The 22974-nt window shown below is 35.0% G+C and overlaps 1 pseudogene; it reads right to left on the bottom strand.

The window, feature by feature from the left end:
• Window positions 1-6051: 6051 nt before the first annotated feature.
• The window catches only part of LOC114627714, a 43083-nt pseudogene continuing 26160 nt past the window's right edge, over window positions 6052-22974 (bottom strand).

Below are 22974 nucleotides of genomic sequence, written 5' to 3'. Positions count from 1 at the left end.
TATATGTATATGTATATGTATATGTATATGTATATGTATATGTATATATGTATGTGTGTGTGTGTGTGTGTGTGTGTGTGTGTGGTATTATTTTACATCTGTTATCTACATGTAGGCCTGCTGCCCAGAAAAGTTAGAAGAGGGAGTCAGAGCCTTTGAAACTGGAATTACAGTTGGTTGTGATATTTGTAGTATCTAAAAATCATCCTAATGTCGAGAAAGGCCTTTTTGTTTAAATATTTGAGCTTCTCTGAAAAGAATTATATCTTTCAAAATTATCTTTATTACATTAATTTTTATTATATTATTTTTTTCTCTGTGTATAGGCTGCATGGTACAGTGTGTTATGGAGGGCAGAAGACAACTTTGACATTTTTCCCAGGCTTTATGACATAGTCATTATCAGAAGAACACAGAATTGTTCCTTACATAAATTTAAAGTAATAAGTACTGGAAGGATAGTTCAGTGTTGAAGATATTTCCAAATTGTTTGAGTGGTTATGAACATATAGGTCTGGAGATTCAGAGAGATTCTCTCTCTCTCTCTCTCTCTCTCTCTCTCTCTCTCTCCCCCTCTCTCTCTTTCCTTCTCTCTTTCTCAACACACACACTGACACACATAAATAAATAAAAATAAATGTTCAAGATTTTATAATCAGTATATACTAAACTATCCCCACACAGATTAAGCAGTAAGATTAAGAAATATGTCTGTTTGATTAGCTTTACAAGCATAAGGATAGATCTTAGGAGTATAGCAAGTTTATTTTTTAAAGCACCAGTTAACAAAATTAGCTATAGAAATTTTAGAATAATCTAGTGGAAGTATGACAATTATCAAAATAATATTTGTAATGCTCCTACTAATTATAATTTTAGTACTCGGTCGTCAGAAGCTACTCACTTGTCCAAGGTGATTCTCAAGATAATTTTGTACATCATGCCAAAACAAAAAATAGTTACCACAGAATTCCAAGTGTGCATTTTGGCATCTTTTCTGTTCTTTATTTACAAGTGATTAAGACAAAGCAAACAGTGATGTTTCACAGTTTTGAAACATTCCTGTATTAGGAGCAATTGATTGTGACATATTTCAATAAAAATGATTAAAAGAAGTAAAAGAAACCTCTAAGAGGAACAGACACATTCAATCATGAACATTTGTAACAAACTATCCCAGTCAGAGTTAAAGATAAAGGGAAAGTTTTAAGGTGAAATTTTAAAGAGATAGGGATAGTGTAGTGGGTTTTACATAATAAAGGAATCAAGGAGTGAGATACTCTTCCTTAAGGCATCAAGTGATGCAATTTTTGATCCTCGAACTGGAAACAACCCAGATGTCCTTCAACATAGGAATGGATACAGAAAATGTGGTACATTTATATAATGAAGTATGCTCAGCTATTAAAAACAATAATTTCATGAAATTTGCAGGCAAATGGCTGGAACTAGAAAATATCATGCTGAGTGAGGTAACTCAGTCACAAAAGAGCACACATGATATGTACTCACTGATAAATAAATATTAGGAAAAAAGCTCAGAATACCCACAATATAACTCACAGACCATATGATGCTCAAGAAGAAGGAAGACCAAAGTGTGGACACTTCAGTCCTACATAGAAGAGAGAACAAAATAATCGGGAGACACAGAAGGAGAGAAGGACCTGGGAGTGAGAGGAGGGGAGCAGAAATAGGAGGCAGGCACAAGTATGAGAAGATACTGGAGAGAAGTACTGAGTGTCAGAAAATTGAATGGAGTTGTGTAGCAGCACGGGATGGGGAACTGAGGGTAACTACTTGAAAGTCCCAGATGACAGGAATCAAGAGGACCCAACTTGGATGATATTGACTGAAATACCCAACAAAGGGGAAAGAGAACCTAGGGAGATTATATCCAGATTTTAAACACGGTCATGGTTGAGGGATTGGGTCACCAACCCATTTCAAAATATTAACCCAGAATTGCTCCTGTCTAAAGGAAGCACATGGGCAATGAGTAGAGACTGAAGGAAAGGCCATCCAGAGATTGCACCACCTAGAGCTCCATCCCAACTGCAGACACCAAACCCAGAAACTATTGCTAATGCCTAGAAGTGCATGCTAACAGGAGCCTGCTATAGCTGTCTCCTGAGAGTCTGTCAAAGTCTGACAAATACAGAGGCAGGTGCTTGCAGCCAACCATTGGACTGAGTACACGGACTGCAATGGAGAAATTAGAGAAGAGATTGAAGGATCTGAAGGGGTTTGCAACCCCATAGGAAGAAAAATAGTATCAACCCACCAGAACCCCCAGAGCTCCCAGGGATTAAACCACCAGCCAAAGAGTACCATGGCTCCAACCATGGAGGGACCCATGGCTCCAGCTGCATACATAGCAGAGGATGGTCTTATCTGGTATCAGTGAGAGGGGAGTCCCTTGGTCCTATGAAGGCTCGATGCTCCAGTGGAGGGGAATGCTAGGGTGGTGTTGCAAGAATGGGTGGTGTTGGACTGTGAGGGCAGCACACTCATTGAAGCATTGGGAGGGGATGGCATAGGAAGTTTTTGGAGGGAAACTGAGTAGGGGGATAACATTTGAAATGTTAATAAATAAAATACTCAATAAAAAACAAAAAACAAACAAACAAAAATTAAAACCAGAAATGGAGTATATAAATAACATCTTTCCTTTGAAAGGTTTTTATTATTTGTGTTAATCTCATTTAGTGAAAGACAGAATATCCACAAAGCATAGGTTCATATGTTGTCAATGACATAAAATAATATGTTAAATGCCATGTCATTATTGTATCCTCATACAATTTTTCAGTTCAAAATCTGTGACATAGAACAAGAATCATTTAAGCAACTCTTCTAAATACTAAAAACTCCAGGGACATTAAAAAATCCTGTGAGACTATCAGAAAACTTTTTTAAAAACTCTAGGAGAGAACCTTTAAGCTTCTTTGCATCTAGCATTTTGGTAATATGAGTTTCTAGGATACCATTCACTTTGATATATGTCCATTTGTTTGGGTGTTTTAAAGTGTACAGATGAACAATTCCAAGGTCAGAACACTAATAAGAATTTGTCAGTTATGACAGAAAAGCAATTTTTATAGTTATTAAAAAAATAAAAACACAATTTACATTCCAAGTTGGTTCACACTGCCATATTTGATAGAGTGTTGAGGGAAGAAGTCCAGACAAATGTTTGTTGAATTACAAAATATGTATAGAGACAAAATGGGATGACATTAAATACAAAAGTGTAGATTATTTATTGCACAAGAGAGAATCATGTTAGTAAAGAAACAAGAGAAGACAGATGCTCCTCTTTGTCATGTAAAGTCCTTTTGCTGAGATAGAAACTTTCTTTTCTTTTTTGTTCTTTTTCTATTTCTCATAAAATGAATGTGAAAAGCATATTTTTCCTTAAATAGAAACATATGTGGATCAAATTATTTCATGAATACAGCTTTACCCATGTTGCATATCAAAAGCTTCTATATATTTTACATTCTTTGTGTTGAAATTCAAATGTTACGAATTCTATAAATACAATTACATACTAGGTGATATAATCATACCCTATAGCTCATTTTCACATGTTTACAGTTGAACAGACCATAAAAAAAGGGATATGTTTTTAAAAGTTTTTAAATCTGCACTCCACTATTAAGACTGGTATATTATCCTCTTCTTTGAATACATTGTGAAATGAATGTCCAAATAAAAGCAGGACTCTGACACCAAAGTAGAGTCACTATCAAATAAGAAATAATGTGTACTTTACTACATATTTGTTTACAACTTTTATTTATTAGATAATAAAACAATGCTTTGGTGATACTAAAAATGGTAAATGGTGAAATGAGTATATTACATTGGTAATTTGAACTATTTTAATATAGAACAATATACTAACATTTCAACAACAGAAATTAGTGGATATGTATATAACTCACACAATGTTTAGTTAATAGTGTTTGACTAAGTAATTGTCACACTAGGTATCTTTGAAGTAATTTTGAATATTTCCTCATAACTAGTATGGTCAATTTTCATTTTTCATTAAGATGAAAATATAAACTCATATTAACAACAATTTAGTAGGGACATTGCTAAGAAAGAAATGCAATACACTTAAGGGTACCTCACTAGAGATGATCATCAGATACAGAGTATAGCCAATTGAAAGTCTGACAACACTAAAGTGGTAAAGTAAGTGTGGCCTCAAGTTTATAGAACATTTATTAAAAGGAAACACACAAATCCACACACAACCTGGTATTTCTAGGCCCCAAAGACCTTTGCAAAAGCAGTAGTTTGAAGTAAACAGTTTTAACAAAAGCTAAAATAAGTTGCTCAGTCAGGTGAGGGGAGTGAGATTCCACACAAACAAGCAGTTTAACAGAAGCTAAGAGAAGTTACCTGGGACAATTGGACCTCTGATTCTAGAATAGAGTTGGGTAATTTTTCATGAGATTCACCATCAAGGAGATCGAATTCTAGTTATATCTGAAATAGGCTGAGCAATAATAAAAGAGCAAGGAAGCTTTACAATGTGTAGCTTGACCAGAATATGTGTTACATCAGAAAAATATAATTTTTATAAACCAAAGACTAGATCTTGCAAATATTATCTTTTTTTTTTAAGTGAGATCCAACAATTTAGATCAGTTTCACTCTGGGTTGACAGGGAAGGGAGACCTGAGAGGCTAGTAAGTAGTAAAGGAGGGAAAAGAGAAGCTAACATTAAATAAGAAGAACTCCCAGCCTCATCATTCTATGTCCATTTGCCTTATCAGTCTTGTGGCTTAGAAAGTAGGATTTTCAGGGGTTCGGGGGCTGTGCAACAGGATTTTATGTAACCCAGGGTGGTCTCAAACTTGTATTGTAGCCTAGAATGACCTTGAACTCATAATCATCCTGCTTACACCTTCCTCTTCTTGAGATCACAAGCATGTGCCACCACTCCTGGCTTATGAAATACAATTTTTTAACATGGGCTGGAGAGATGTCTCAGAAGTTAAGAACATTGACTGCACTTCCAGAGGTTCCAAATTTACTTTACAGAAATGATATGGTGGCTCACAGCCATCTATAATGGTATTTAATGCCCTTTCCTGGTGTGTCTGAAGATAGTTAAGGTGTACTCATACAAATAAAATAAATCTTAAAAATAAGACTATTGGACATACTCTATGGATATCTAAAAGACCTCTACCCATATGTGCCCATGACTTCCAGTCTGGTGAGATTCAACTCCTACAAGCAGCTGGAAGACTTCATCACTTGTGTCCCCTCAATCTGACCCTAGGCAACTCTGACTGGGGTACCTTGTGCTTTAGAACATTCTATTTATCTTTCAAGTCTTCCCCAATATTTACATCAAACTTCTTTTGAATTTTGTTTTTATACAAGCCACAGCATGCCAGCTCAGTTTGGTGGCTCATGCCTGTAACATACATTTAGATACATGAATCATATATGCATATTCAGATGAATAATCCCCTAAACCTACCATGCAAATTTGGTGTTTATTAACTTTATATAAATTTTCCATGAATTTAGAGGTCTAACTTCATAGTCCAGGCTGGCTTCAAGTTCCCAGCAATCTTCCTGCTTCAGCCAGCTTCCTCAATGCTGGGATTATGAACATTGAGTCACCAAACCTGGTTTAAGGTACTGAGAGTGAGAATTTTAACCCAAACATCCTCTAAGTCACTTGCAATACAGATTTCCTTTCTCTCCTGAGCAAGTTCTCAGCACCTTTACTGAAGACTGGGGAAAAGCTTTGCACTTGCTTATCAGTTATGACATCTACTGATTGTTGCTGGGCTGTCTTGAGAAAGAAAGGGGCCTCTTCCATTACATGGAGTAAAGCCTAAGCTCTCTAATGGATCCCAGGGTAAACTACACCTTAGGCTGAATTGTTCACAGCCTTTGGCAGGATTAATACTTGCAGTTGCTTGCTGAGGGCTACTCTCCTGGATTCTAAACTGGAGGAGGCAGCTGGAGTTTAGAGAGAGTGATTCTGCTGGAAGGGGGGATATGAAACCTCTTCTACAAGATCTGAATCTTCCAGGCACTCTGTCACTTGCAGTCCAGAAGGTCCATGGGACTATAGCTGAATTTCCAGATGTCTGTGGGGTTCTTAAATTCCAGGCTGTCCACAGGGCTCTACATGCTATAGCTCTGGCCTAGTAAGGAGGCTGAGGATTGGACCAAGATTTACCATACAGAGGGACCCAAGAGGGGGCAGAGAGATGGACCGTTTAGCTGGGGCACTATAAAAGAAAGGTAGCGACCCAGTCCACTGAATTAGGAACCTGGAGGTGCACAAGTTGAATGGGAAGAACAGAAAGTAGAAGCAGGGGCATAGGTCATGGCATTAGGGGCTGAGGTGAGAGCCCTGATGACACTAGGCCAGCTCTTTATGCCTCAGGCAAAAGAGATTCTGAAGCCTGAGTCCAAATGAACACAGTGGCCACTGCTGTGTTAGGTGAACCTGAGGGGCCAGGCAGAAATGAGCTGTAGCATCTGAGATGATCAAAAGATCTGTACAAATATCTGTAGAAGGTCTCTGGCATGTGCCTGTCTTTCTCTTCACAGGACAAGCCTTGACCTGTCACCCCAGGGGCTTATGAACATGTTTAAAGAAACAGTGATGATTCTATTAATCTGTATCTATTCATAATATTTCTATAAAATGTTTAGAATTACAAGGTTTGAATTATAAATGAAAAGTTATAGAAAGTCAAAGTGTCCTCAATATGTTACGATAATTATTGTGAAATAATTTGAAAATAATTATTTACATGTTTTATGTATGACTATATATGTAACTATAATATATATATATACATATATATATATATAATTTGTATATATTAATTACACAGATAGTATATGTGTGTGTGTGTGTGTGTGTGTATACACAGATATATATGACAGTCAGAGAAGGTAATATAAAAATAAAAAAATAATATTGTCCTTGACTTCATGGAGTTCTATGTCCATGAATGAGATTAAGATATAGTCATAAATTACTATAATATAGATTATAACCAACGTTTTGTGAGAGATATATTAACCACTATGAAGTTAAACAGTTAGTGATGTGAGGAAATGATACCTGGTATCGCAAATAAATGCAGACAAAATAAGATAGAAAAACTCAAAGCACACTAAATAACACATTTTCAATACAATTTCAATCAAGAAGGTTTGTTTTTGCTTTGTTTGGAAGAGGGGAACATGTAGGATTTTCACAGCAAAGAAGTCAGTATCTGGCTTTTAATTCAAAGGACCAGGTTTCATATTATGGGTTAATGCATCTGGATACTTGTGGGACCATGAAAGGGTGGCTTGGTTTCTGGTAGAGCACTGGTTATAGATAGCTGGAGACTCAACAGGTGTCCATGCCTGTGAGGGATGGCACATATCTTGCTGCACTCCCAGACTCCAGGTTCCATTGATCCGCACCTTTCAGTCATGTAGGGCTATGCCCCTACCAGCACCCCCACAGGTAGAGGGTGAGACTACAGGCCTCAGCCTCAAGTGATTTCCATATTAATGAGATACTTGAAGGCCAGAGGAATAGCCAATTAAGTATTCCTTCCCAGACCCTCCTCCCTCCGTCCCTAATTAAGTCAGGCCCACCCTGACAAAGAGGGGTTGCAGTCAGATTCATCTACCATCAGCCATGACAACAAATCATGCAAAACCATGGGCTTCCTCGTGTTTTGGGGGCCCCGCCATGGGGAACCATGAGCCACTGCCTAATCTCCCATGGAGGACTTCTCTGGGTTCCCACCAGGGAGCCCAGCCAATTTAAGCAAGCCGTCCTTGAACCAGCCAAGCGAGTGCTGTAACAAAGAGTCTCTTTCCTGTGGGGTGCTGTCGGGGATTTTTTCTCTTTCCTTGTTCCTCTTGTGTCTCTGTTCTTCCACGTCCCCCAGCAGCGTCTGGGAGACCAAGAACGGAGACCACCAGCCTCTGGGTTCACTCAGGAGCCCTGCACCCATGGAAACTTCAGACTGAGATCTCTCTGCACGCCTCTCCACAGTCGGGTATGGCCCCTCAGCGCCGCCTGGTGCCCTGCAGAGTGAACTCAGTCAAATTCCTGCACGCTTCTGCCTCCCTGAGCCATGGCAGAAGTGCGGGAACCACAACTCCACCCAACAGGACCCACGCCCGCACACATGCATGGGCATAACCGCCCCGCAGATACTCTTTTAAATCCAATGCTAATCTGTTTTGAAAATCCTGGAGCTTTAAAGACTTATGCTAAATCTATTGTGTCTATAAGCTATGAATTGAGCAACAAAGCTGAGATGACAGTATGTTTATATTTATAAAGGGTTTACTGAATATTTTAAATTAAAGCTTTTCTCATACCATTTGAGACAAATAAATAGGTTACTGATGAAATACTCCTACTAGTAAAGAATGGATCTATTCATCCATTAGTTATAATAAAGACATAAGAGCTTATACTCATGTCCTCTCTCACTAACATAGCATCTCTTCTATAGCACACACACACACACACACACACACCAAGGAATCATTCTACTTTTTAAATAGCATAGTATAAGCAATATAATTTGTGAAATTCAGAATTCTTACAGTGGATTTGGGTAAAGTAAATTTAATTCTTCCAGAAAATATTTATAGTTCTAGATGCTAGTGATAATATTTGAAATCCAATGAATGAGGGAAAAACTTCAAAATTCACAAGAGTTTAATACAAATTGATTTAAACTGTGTAGATGACTTTGAAGGAATCAAGTCTTCAATGGAAGAAGCACCTAAAATATCAAGAAAATTACAATTAGAACTGTAACCTAATAAGGTATGGATATTATTTAAATCTTACCCAAAGACTTTAATGGATTAGCAGCTTGAGTTCTCTGAACGCAAAGTAAAAGTTGTTTCTTCAGATAAAAATGAACTCTAAATGAAGAAGTTTTAATGTGATTTTAATGGAAATGAAGTGTATGGAATATTAAGAAACCTTAGCTGAACTAGTAAGAGTTTGAGAGAATTCATTACAACTTTAAAAAGAAGTAACTATGTCATACGGAGAAATCTCACATCAGAGGAAGAGTCAGTAAATGCATGCAAGCTTCATTATTGTTTCAGTTTATGGAATTACCAGCAATAAGAACCACCACACTAATCAGTTAGAACTCACAAATCTCAAGGCAAGCAAAACACTTCACCTGCAAAATCATTAAGATTCACCTAGGGTTCTGAGAATAATTAGCAACATTTTTTTCTTAATTCATTCTGAGGTTCAAACCTCAAGCATTGCACTCTATTGTTGAACTCTGCATCTACAATCAGATTAACAGTTTAAAGAAATGAATTGAATTCAAATTACGGTATGTGACTGTATATTAAGGCATGTTGATTTGGTACACCCAACAGAAAATAGTATGGTATAAACATAACATTTTTATGCACTAGGAAGCAAAAATATTTATGGTATACTTTATTGGCCAATTACTGTACAAAAACAGTCTTCAATTAAACTTGTAGGATCTCTGAGTAATGTAATCATTTCTCATATTTTCAGTAGAAAACTAAGGCAGTGGAACAGAATAAAGATGAACCATACTTTTAAGACTTAGATATGATAGAGTGCCTATAAGTGTTCAATACTATATACCCTGGGAAATTAAAAAAAACTAGAAAGAAGAAAAAATCAAGTTATTTGTAATTGGCATCAAATTCACTTTCTTCCTTTTGGTTACAGCAGTCTATTCAGTATATAATTTCACAACAAGTAAGTTAATAAAATATATCATAGACTTTACAATCATTTCAAATTGACATTTGAGCATAAAAAGTATATAAATGTTTTAATTGTATTTTTATTCTTCTCTCCTATATGACAGCATGACAACAATTTCCATCCCTCCCCTCTGCTAAGTCTATTCTCACCACCTCCCTTTTCCCCTAGATCCATTCCCTCCCTCTGCCTCACCCCAGGAAAGGGCAGGCCTCCTAAGGACATCAACCCAACAAGGCATAACAAGCTACAATAAGACTAGGCACATGCCATCATCACATCAGGACTGGACAAGGCAACACAGTAGGAGGAAAAGAGTCCCACAAGCAGGCAAAAGAGTCAGGGAAACCTGCATTCCCACTATTAGGATTCCCACAGGATCAACAAGCTATACAGTCATAGTATATATATATATAGAGAGGGAACTTAAGTCATACCCCTAAAGGCTCCCTGATCTTTCCCCATGAAATCTAGTGTAATGGAAATGCCATGGAATCAACAAGAGTAATCCTAACAAAAATTTCTAGTAATGGGAACACAGACTCTTAAATGGCCATTTTCTGTAACCAGGCAAGTCCCCAAGGGGAGATATTGGGACACCCATCCAGCTGCATTTATTTTCTAAAAATCATAAGAACTTAGAAAATTTACTCCTGTGAACAATTTCTAAGGAATTTCATATATTACAATTATATTATACAAAAAACATTAAGTTATGAAGTGACTTTATGCCCTGACAATCTAGATGTAAGGCAATTCTTATATATATAAAAAAACAAGCAAACAAAAAATATTGATAAGAAATAATATTTCAAAAATAGAACCACCAGCTGATTATTTTTAAGGTTAGTTAGAAATAAATGCATATTATTTAACAGTCATTGTTAGAGAAGATAAAGAAAGACATATTTATAAGTAATTTTTAAACTTTAAAAAATGTTGGACAGACCAGCATACCATAAAAATCTACACATTTATATGTAGTCTACTAAATTATTCATATAAACATCAATATTTTAAACTGAAGTTTTGTGAAATATCCACCTATACAAATAGAACTACAAAAAGGAGAAAAACTATCCAGTGTTAGAGATTTTAAATATTATAAGACAATGTTACAGAAGCAATGTCAAGCATAACATAAATATGTGAATAATTTGAAATAAAAATTGGTTAAAATGAATATTTGAAACAAATTTACATAGTTTGACTGTCAGGAAAAAGCCACCATTGTATTATCAAAAATGATATATTTACAAAGTATAGACCATATAAAGCCTAAGAAGAAGGAAGACCAAAGTGTGGATGATTCAGTCCAACTTAGAAAAGAGAACAAAATAATCATGGGAGGTAGATGGTGGCAGGGACTTAGGAGGGAGAGAGGAAAGAGAGAGGGAAAAGGGGGATGGGAGGATCAGGTATGTGAGAAGACAAAGGAGATTTAAAGAGCATCAGGAAATTGAACAGTGGTTTGTAGCAATAGGGGATTGGGAACTGAGGGTATCCAATAAAAAGTCTCAGATGCCAGGAAAGCAAGGGGATCACAGGAACCAACTGGGATGACATTGGCTGAAATACCAAAGAAGGGGAAAGAGAACCTGTAGAGATTATATCCAGAGGTTAGTCATGGCCCCTTGTTAAGGGATGGAGCCACCCACTCATCTCAAAAATTTTAACCCAGAATTGCTCCTGTCTAAAGGAAATACAGGGACAAAGAGTGAGGCAGAGACTGAAATAAAGGCCATCCAGAGACTGGCCCACCTGGGGATCCATCCCATATGCAGTTACCAAGCCTAGTCACTATAGTTGATGCCAAGAAGTGCTTGCTGACAGTAGTTTTATATAGCTGTCTCATGAGAGGTTCTGCCAGAGCCTAACCAATACAGATAAGGATGCTTGCAGCCAAATATTGGACTGAATACAAGGACTGCAATCGAGGAGTTAGGGGAAGGACTGAAGGAGCTGAAGGCGTTTGCAACCCCATAGAAAAATCAAGAATATCAACCAACTAGACCCTCCCTAGAGATCCCAGAGCAAGACCACCAACCAAAGAGTACACATGGAGGAACCCATATGGATGTAGCTGCAGATGTAGCAGAGGATGTGCTTATCTAGCATCAATGGAAGGAGAGGCCCTTGGTGTTGTGAAAGCTTGATGCTCCAGAATAGGGAAATGCTAGAATGGTGAGGTGTGAGTAGGTAAATAGGCGGGGAAACAACCTCATAGAAACAGGGGAGATGGGGTGTGACGGGGGGTTTTAAGAGGGGAAACCAGGAAGGGGGATTATATTTAAAATGTAAATAAATAAAATAATAAAAATTTTAAAAATTTATGTGTCTAAATAAGTGCTATAGAACAGTGAGAAAAGACAGGCAGTTTGGAAGTATAGCTTGGTGACATAGCAAATACCTACTATATTTGAGGCCCTGAATTCATTTCCCAGTATAAGAAAAAAATACGTAAAGAAACCAACTATGGTAATATATTATTAGTGAGGATAGAATAAAGAATTATGAGTTCAAGATCAACCTAAACTACATAAAAATCTTATCTTAAAACACACATAAAATATTTTATAGACCAAAAGTGATATGTGTAATATAGCCAAATGTATATTTTATGATATAAAATATTCAAGGTAATAAAATTAAATTTCACTTTGTTTATTCAATAAATCTTGAATAAAGTCTTAGTCACATTTATAGTAGATATAAAGAAATAGCATCCAAGTAGAAAAACTCAACTTTTTGTTTTTAATGTAAGAAAAATTAATTGAAAAAGTTAATACAAAGCTATTTGAAAATGCTTTATTATTGGGAAAGATCTATTCTACTACCTTTATTCTAATTATTTAATTTGTATTGTATATTTAGCAAGTCGTTACTCAAATATTGTATCCTCAATTAATGCCTAAATCATTTGTTTCTGTTTGTCTAAATGTTTATTAAAATGCTTCTGCTCCTCTTTGGCATAGATTCCTGAGCATTGAAGAGAGGGCTTTGAAGAATATTCTCCATTTAGTGTTGAGTATTCCAAGATCTCTCACTCTTTGAATATTTTTCTGTTTGGGATCTCTGTGTTAGTTCTCACCTAATCCAAGAGGAAGTATCTCTGATAATGGCTGTGTGAGTTAATTAACTGAGTTGAGCCTGGTATGGCCTATATGCATCCTTTTCAATTGCAAGTTTTCATTGATATATGACAGGCATACAATTTGCCAAACTCATTGTAAACTGAAAATATCTAAAGTCATAAACATATTTAATGAAACTATTTCCAAATTCCTAGTCTAAAATATGTCTGATATCAAAGAATTCCAACAACCTACTGGAAAAAGTAATAGTGAAAAGTAGAAATCAGTTTAATTATTGCTATGCTAGAAAGACTTAGAATATTGCAGTGACCTTAGCTTATCTTTAAATTGGATGATTAGTGGAACACAGGAAGGACAAGATCTATTATGTTTAGGCAGTTTTGAAATTATTGTCATGTTAATCATTATCCCAGGTCTAGTTCTCAAATGTACTACAGAAGTCACTAAGGTTCGAGACATCAGTTCATGCATGATGTGCTTTCTTTTTCTTGAAGAAAAGTTTTGTTTCCTAGACTGTGGTAATTTTTTCCAATAGTGATATCAGTGTCATCTTGCTTGTTCTTCCTACAAGGCACAACTGTTCCTTCAATCCTGGATGAAACTGTGAAATTCCTATACTATGGTATAGGATGCTATAAATCTTATGATGTTGATGATAGTATATTGATTATGAACTCCTTGAAATACTATTTTTTTAATTTTATGAGAAAGAATCTTCCTACATGTGTCTGGTTGTATGGGAAATTACAGTTACAAACCAGGCCGGCCTTGAATCATGCTGCCTCTGCTTTTTCTTTTCTGGAATTTTATGCTTGTGGCAGGACCTCCAGCTCCTAGAATCCTAACAACATTTTAGTTACTCTTATCTTATTCTTCAGCATCATATAAGGATTAGAACCTTAACATGATCATTTCTTATATGAGCAACACACAGAAATCCTCAGGCAACTGACCCAAAGTTTTAAGTTAATAAAGCAGACATGTAAAACAGAAGTAAGTAGTCGAAATTTTAGTTACTCATTGGATATATGCATTCTCAAGTATGATATCAGTGATTTTTAGCAAAAGTAGAATCAATGGCCCTTTCATATGAACTGCTTAATATTTTACATTAGCAACAGTACACTACAGGGAATTGTATACTCTTCCTATCAAGTGGCTGACTACAGGTCCCAATCACTCTCACACATTACAAGAGAATACTTAGCACTTATGACTGTCCAAGAAAAAAAATAAAATTGAAATTTTAAAGTGTAGTTTTTAATGAGTATATTTTAGTCTTGTACTATATTATCATACCTAACGATTTTAAGTTGGAACCATCTTATAAAAATTAATTTAACAAGTGTGCTTTGACTACATGCATGCCTGTGTATCACATGTATGCCTGTCTGCTAGAAGTAAGAAAGAAGGTGTTGGATTCCTTGGGACTGGAGTTACAGATGTATGCAAGCTGCCATGTGGGTGTTGTGAATTAAAGGTATGTGATCTGGAAGAGTAACCAGTATTTCTAACTGGTAGGCCATGATTACAGCTCTTATTTGGGTTTAAAGTCAAGCATGCAAATATAGCTGTATAGTTAGGATTTCATTGCTGTAAAGAGACACCATGGCTAAGGCAATGCTTATAAAAGAAAACATTTAATTCAGGCTAACTTACAGTTTGAGAGGTTTAGTATATAATCATTATGGTGGGAAGCATGGTAGTATGCAGGTAGACATGGTACTGGGGAGGAGTTGAAGAGTTTTACTTCTTAATTTGCAGTAATCAAAGAGGAGGCTGGATTCCACATGGAGCACAGACTGAGAATAGAAGACCTGACAGCTTACACCCCACAGTGACACATTTCCTCTAATAAGGCCACACCTACTCCAACAAGGCCATACCTCCTAGTAGTGTCACTCCCCATAGACCGAGCATTCAAAGACATGAGTCTATGGGGTCATACCCATCCAGACCACAACAATAATCACGAGGAAGTGATTAAGTGAGTCTACTGATACTAAAAAGGTCTTATAAATAAGTTATTCTATCAATTCTCAAAGAAGAACTAAGCCATATTGTAAAGAAAGTAACACATCCTTTGATTTTAGATCATTGAGGACTATTTCTATAATTTGAATTCTAATTCTGAAAAAAGTGACAGAGCTGTTTTCTGTAAGACCAAAAAAATTCTGATGATTTTTATATTAGCAATAGAAAATGAATATACTTGTCACATTGGTTCATATAGGTAAGAGAAACAAAAACATGTATTTGGACCAAAAATCCTGGATGAATCTCGAACCTACTCTGCTATGTAAAAGAGGGGATACAAAGCACCACATATAGAATAATTCTATTGATGCAAAATGTCCAGAGTAATAGAAATTGAGAAAGAGAGTAGAAGCAAGTTATAGCTACCAAAGTTAAGGTAAAATGAGTAATGGTAATAAAAATAGAGTATTTTGCTCTAATGATAGAAAATGTCTACAACTGTAAGGATGAGTATGCAAATATAGGTATGCATTAAATAGTTCAGAATGCATACTTCAAATGACTTAATAATGTGGAATTTGATTATACACAAAGCAGCTACTGATAGAAAATAAAAGGATTTAGTTTCTCCCCTCTCCTTTCACAATTTCTTTATCAAATAGATAAGGCCTTGTTTTTTGTTAAATATAAATTATCAAACAATGGATAAAGAATGGTCTGAAAATTTTGAAACAATCATTCCTATGGTAAAAGTCTCATTAGGGAAACCCTTCTCTTTGTCTCCTCTGTTGAGGCAGAGATAATTTGTTGGAAGTGAATATTCAGAATAATTAGAAATTTATTATTCCTGGTTTGGTCTTGTAGTCCTTCACTTGTGAAGAAGATAGTAGCCACATAAGTTTTGTTAGGTGGAGTAAGTTTGACATTTTCTATACCTCAGAATTAGGAATATCACTGATTCATATACATGTATATGTATATGTATATATATATATAACTAAAGGGAGATAACAAGATTCACATAACGTTCATCTTTACTCTTCATAAAATTATTCATTCAAACACCACTTTATTGGTGACCTTTGTAAGTAAATTCACATTTTGATTAGGTTATACTTGAATTGAGAAGGTTAGTTACAAGTATTTTATAATTTCAAATCTTATTATTATTTTTTTATTACCATCTTTCACAAAATATTACATATAGCAACTAATGTATATTTGTAATTTGAATTGCTTTTTACATATCTGTAAAATTATCGTAAGAAACCTATAAGAGATTTAAAATATTTTATATTAAATATTTTCAGAAAGTTATATCTTTCTACCTATATCTTTCATAGATTCAAGTAGGAAATCTAAATTTATCACAGCAATTGAGGTGTATGACAATAACAGAATATTGAACATGAATATTGAATTCTATATTTATTATATTAATGAATTACTTAAATACATTTAATATCAATAGCACCTTATTGTAACGTATATATTACTGTATTTATGAGTTTCTTTTTCCTAATTTACCTCATGCTGTCTATGTTGAAATCATCAACCCTCCAAATAGACACAACTGAGCCATATATTTCTGTTTGTGTACAATTTTCTTTTCTGGAGGCTTTCTACTTTTCTTTAATTTTTAATTATTTTAAAAATATTTGAAGTATATATTAAGAAACCAAGCTCTGTAAAATTAATCATCAATATCAAACTTTTAAATATAAAATAAAGTGTATACTCTGTAAAAGTATCATAGCTTTGACATTACTGAGATGCAGAATTAGTAGAACCTCATAAAATTGGTGAGTTTTTTTATTGAATAATAAACTATCACTATCTTTGCCCTCAATTGTAGATGTGACATTAATTATGCTGTATTGCTCTTCATTTTTATGCTTCCTATAAAAGAATCACTATAGCTGAATTCAAGACATATTTAATCTTTCACCTTTGTTCTTCCAATTATCTCTGTATTGTTTCATGCCAAGCTATATAATCTTAAACTTTTTTTTAAATGTCTTACAGAAGCTAGATTATCTAATATTCTTCTTCTGAATTTTATCTTAGGCCATTTTAATTTAAGTACTCATAAACATGCCTAATGTTTTCGAACTATGTGTTAAAGTCAGGATACTTTAAACAGAATAGTGAGAACATTTAAGAATTTTTATTCTCAAATTATGTATTTGTTTCTTAAAACTAAGAGAAATGAGAGGAAAAGATTTACAAAGTTGTTTTCATGAATTTCTGAATTCTTTCCTCATTCTTTTAAAATAACCATAAAATCAAACACTAAAACTTAAAATGCCTCCAAAATACCATTACTACTAGAACCAGAAAATACTATCTGCAGCACTTAAAATTCTCCAATAAGAATTCCAGCATATTTCTAGTTGTCTTCTTCCTACCTTTTCTGAAATCCTGTAGGCATAATGCAATAGGAGTAGAGGTTGAAATGATGTCAAGGGAAAGAGCAGAGCGCATCTGAGTTCTTCAGGCAGTCAATATTAAATTACTCCACGAAAAAGAAACCAAAACATTAATCCCAAAATACAGAACACCAGTCATGACTTGATTATTTTTAGACTAGGCTATACAAAAGGGACTACAGCAATATGGGGTCACAAGAGTAAATCCATGGACTTTGTTTATCTGGAAGAAATCCATTTCCTCAGACATGATCTGGTATTTAAAGGTGAGGCAGCAGAGAGAAAGAAAAACTTAAACAGAATATACACTAGTCTCCTGATCTTCAAGCAATTTGTTCCAAGACACATCAATACTTGAATGAAACCACAGATAACACCAAAGCCTACATAAGTGATGTTGTTTTGTAAATTTACAGAGAAGTGTATTTTATGTTTGACAAAATATAGATCAATATTAACTAATTATATACTAGAAATATTTTAACAGTGAACTACAATAAAACTATGTGAATGTGAGCTATCCTAAAACATAGTTTTGTCACTTGATGAAGGTATGTTGATAAATGAATAGCTATGAAATATCATCACTGTTTAAGCACCATGCTGTGTACTTGCACGTACTGCAAACATACATGTTTTATACATCTAAGCTATAGTTTAGATACCTCACTCTACTGCTTTGGATGTACAGTAATCCATTACTATACATTTAATATAGCAGCCAATTACATAACAAAAGAGTTTTATTTTTTATTTAAGTTTTTATTTTTTAAAAATAAACAAATGTTTATAACAAAACAAGAACAATATCCACAACAAAAACACCTAGGTCTATATACAAATCTTTATAATAAACAACAACAACAAAAAGCTTTGACTTGGTGGTGTGGTGCTATATTTCCAAGGGAGTTTTTACCTCAGCAGTGCACTTCAGTCTCTCAAACCCTAGCTTTTTAGTAAGTCTCTTTTTTTTCCTCTTTTTTTATTGGATATTTTATTTATTTATGTTTCATATGCCATCCCCTTTGCCCATTCCCCCCCCACCCCGGGAACCCCAATCCCATTCTCCTCCTCCTTTTTGCTTTTATACAATTTTAATTACATGCAAGTTTTAAGGTCAGTTCTAGGTTGAGGAACTAGCAAAACAATAGATGCAAATAGTCAAGGAACAAACAAGGCAATAAACAAAGTTCCATGAACACTCCCATGATCACTGTTTCTAAGGGTTTACCAGGATGACCAAAATATCTGAGCCTACTTCCCTGTCCTAGCCCAAAGTCCTTTTCATGTCTGAAGCCTACTTCTTTGTTTTAGCCTAAAATTTAGATTCTTGCCTGAAATTACTTCTTTGTTCTTGACTAATGTAGGAATCCTCTTGAAGTTCACTAGGGAGAATGTAGGAGTTGGACCTAAGCCTCCTAAACATTTGTATCAAATGTCCAGCTGGGTTTTCATGTGAATTGCCTAATAAATATATTTGAGGGATGTCTCAGTCTCTGTTCCCTGCCACAGAATCACCTTGCCTACCTGGACTTCCTGGTTGAGCCTCAGTGGAAGAAGATGCTCCTAGTCCTACTAGCACTAAATGTCCCAGGGTGGAGTGATATCCAAGGAGGCCAATGCAGGGAGGGAGCAATGGGGGTGGGATTTGTAAAAGTGGGGCCAGGAGGACACAAGGGAGATGGTGCTGTGCTCATGATGTAAATTGTGTAAAAAATAAATTATTTAAAATGAGCGAGAGAGAAAGCTATTGAGGTTAAAAATGAATTGAGAAAAATAAGTATATGAGAAAAACTGATGAAACAAAAATTAGAAAAGAAAGTCAAATATCTATGTTATCAATTCCCTTAAGATAGAAAAATCAGTTAAAGGCCAATTGAGGGGTAGTATGGAAACTTAATACAACTGAAACTTCTTTTAAAAATATACTTATTTAAAGGAGATCTTAATGAAAACATCAAATAATGTGGGAGAAAGAGAGTCCTAACTGGCCATCTAGTATCAGGAAATGAAGCTTCTAATCCCAGATTTGGGCTACATCTAATTGATTTGTTAGTCAAGAGGTTCTATGGTAATATCCAAACAAACCAAGTTGTTGCCAAACCTATAGATTGCTTTCCACAAACTGAGAACAAGGCTCTGTTACTGAAGGAACACCTATACAACTCATTGCATATAGAGAAGTCAAGTTGGTGCTTGAATAGAGCCTTCATCCTTTTATTCTAATGTCTTTAGTACAAAGATACTCTGCATGCTACCAAAAGACCAACCCAGCCATCATACCCTTAATTGACAATAGTGTCCTGTCTTCAAGATAGGCTAAGGCAATGTGACACAAAACTTGTGGGAGTAACCAACCAATACCTAATTTTACTTAAGGCTCACTTCAGGAGATGGTACCCATATCTGATTCTGTCTAGGTTACTAGGGGCCTAGGATAAAAAAAAAATTACTGTTCTTATGAAAATAAAGTATCAACAAAATAAGCTCTAAGAGAAATTTTGGGACACTCAGACATAAATAGTATATCTATATAAATTCTCTACCCTCAGGGCTCAGGGAACCCTACAGAAGAAGAGGTTGAACAAGTGCAATATCCAGAGGGTATGAAAGACACCAAGACAAGAAGAGTCTCTAAAAAGAAGAGGCTCTAAGTTCATATGATCTCAGAGAGACAGAGACAGAATTAACAGGGACTGTGCAGTTCTTCACCACATTTTTTAGTATATATTGTGACTTTTACTTTAGTGTTTTTCTGAGATTCATAAGTGTGCTTCTCTTGGACTTTTTCTTTCTGTTTGTTTGTTTCCAATGCCAATTTCTTTTGTTTTGTTTTATTTTATTTTATCATTATCTTCTAGATCGCTTTATATTTTCTGATGAGACAGAAAGGGAGTGTATCTTAATAGAAGGGGAGGTAGGACAGAATTAGGAGGAGTAAAGAGAGAGAAAACCATAATCAGGATATGTTATATAAGACAAAATCTCTCTTTTTAATACAAAGAGAAATACTATATTTTAAAATATTTATAGTTTTAATTTTTGTTTGAATAAAGAGGAATAAATATGCACATTTCAAATGCTTTCTTGATACTTCAAAATACATGCAAAAGAAAATTAAAGCAAGACAATATATAAAACCCAAGGGACTCTAAACATACAAAATGACATTGTTGATTCTTATTAATGTAAGAGAAAGAAAAAATATAATTTAAAAGCACATGATTGTCTTTTTCCTTTCATATGACTTTAAGGAAAAGTCAATATTAATAAAATTGATGAACAAAAATAGATCACTATAAAAGAGATGGCTTGCCCTCTCCTCATTCTCTTCTCCTCTTGCTATTGCTCCCTTACCCCCTTCCCTCTCTCTCCTCATTCCCCTCTACCTCTCTCTTCATGTGCTCATGGCTGCTCTCTATTCCTCTCTCTCTCTCTCTCTCTCTCTCTCTCTCTCTCTCTCTCTCTCTTTCTCTACTACTCCCTCAACTCCCCTCCCTATGCCCTAAATATACTCCATTCTATACTATACCTTCCTGTGGCTGGTATCTCAGAGGTAAGGGATGGGCCTAAAGAGACACCCCCTTCCCCTATACCATACCATGCCTCCACCAAATAAACCCTTGGGTTTTATAAAACAACATTGAGGATTTGGCAAACAGAGTGATTGAAAGGGGATATGAATTTACTCTTCCTGGCTATTCTGGAACCACTTTATCAGGAAAATGAAAAGCAGGGTGCTCCTTTGGGCAGGAAGTAAATACCAAAGAAGGGGGATGAGGATAAAGGGAAATGGAAGGATACAAGTGATCTTAAAGGGCAGAGGGCTCTTTACAGAGGGGAATGGGAGTTAAAAACAGGAAGATAAGGGAGTTGGGTAAAATAAAAATATGGATATTTGAAAAATCCACTAATCATACTATTAACTATTGACTTAAAATATGTAATGTACTAAATTCAATGTATAAATATACATATATAGTTTTAATGAACTTTTCTTGTATGAGATGCCAGTGCTCTCTCCAAGAGCCAAAGACTACACCAATACCAAACATGAGAAGTCCTGTTTTGAATTGTTGGGCAGTGCTCTCTTCATTACTCATAAAAGAAACTTCTTTGCAATAGGTATGGACCACTACTGAAATCCACAAGTCATCAAAATGCATAGATGTCAAGCCTAGTCCCAAGGGATACATCTAAGTATGCATACAATTAAGGCTCAGTGTGACACTGGAATTGGGGGTGGGAGACGCTTGTAAATAGCATAAGAATAAGGGAATTTACTGTCAGATTGTGTCTCTAGTAACATTGGAATCTCTAGGTGTAAAGTTTTACCAGTACAATAGCCCAAAAATGAGCTAACGAACAGTGTTACTAACAAAATAAAAGGGAAAAAGTCCACAAAGCCTCAATCCTGAATAAAAATCTACTCAGGACTGAATAAAGCTGAGAGTAAAAGAAACGATTTTCCCTAGAGCATGACAAGTTTTCATCCAGTACCAAATAATCATCTCTAAAGTTATGCGTAAGTAATACTATATGGACTGAACAGGATATATTTAAGAATGTTCATGAATATACCAATCCATATATGCATACAATACCAATTAATTAAAGGAGTGGTCATGAACTTGAAGGAGAGTGGTAAGGCATATATGAGATGATTAGGAGGGTGGAAATGGAAAGAACAAATATTACAATTAAATGAAGTAAAAAATATACAAAAGAAAAATTAACTGTGAAATAAAATGGTCTTTGAAGTGCTGAAGCGCTAGATCCATAAGTAACAAAACAAATAAAACTCATTGGCACAAAAGATGTACTTTAATTAGTGTAAATTTAAACACTACCAAGATAGTCAAGTTCTACTATATGAAAATAGCCAAATATGAACGAAACTATTTTAGAGATATGTAACATAATCTCACTGAATGAAGTGGGAAGAAATATATGGTCAGTTTACCTCACTTTCATTCTTTGAATAAAAGCAACAATGTAAGGATAATTTCTGATAATATTATACAGGATTATTGGTAGTTCTAAAGAAAAATTAGGGGATATGTTATTATTCTATAGAATGAATGTCTTTGGTATTTCATAGAGATTATATTATTTTTCAATTGACTATATAGAACATTTTTATATTTTTATTTATATTTTGAGAATTTCATACAGTACTCAACACCTCCCAGATCTTCTATCCATCCAACTTCATATTATTTCTCTCTTAGAGAAACAAAACAAAAAACATAAAAAATAGAGTCCAACTTGTATTGGATAGCTACACATGAGCTTAAAGCCTACTGAAATATTCCTCAAAACAAAGATCTATTGTGCATCCCTAAAGTAATCAAAAACAGAAAATAATGAGTAAAAGGGAGAAATGACAACAATGTATGATGTGGCAGAAATTGTGTAAGATTATTTAACTGTGATAAACAAAAGTGATTATTAGAACTGTTTACTGTGGCACATATTTTTGGATATTTTAATACATGGTCTACATACTTTGCTGTTCTGTGACTTGTAATAAGGTATATTGTTTTTATTTGTATTGAGAGATGGCTGAGAAGAACAAGAATACATAATGCTATTGTAGAGGACACAGTTTGGGTTTCCAACCCTGACATTAAGCCTCTCTCTCTCTCTCTCTCTCTCTCTCTCTCTCTCTCTCTCTCTCTCTCTC

This window comes from Grammomys surdaster, unplaced genomic scaffold (genome assembly GCF_004785775.1).
Source record: "Grammomys surdaster isolate TR1022 unplaced genomic scaffold, NIH_TR_1.0 61, whole genome shotgun sequence".
NCBI lineage: Eukaryota > Metazoa > Chordata > Mammalia > Rodentia > Muridae > Grammomys > Grammomys surdaster.
The sequence above is the reverse complement of the archived record's forward strand: the minus strand, read 5'-3'. Positions and strand labels throughout refer to the sequence as shown.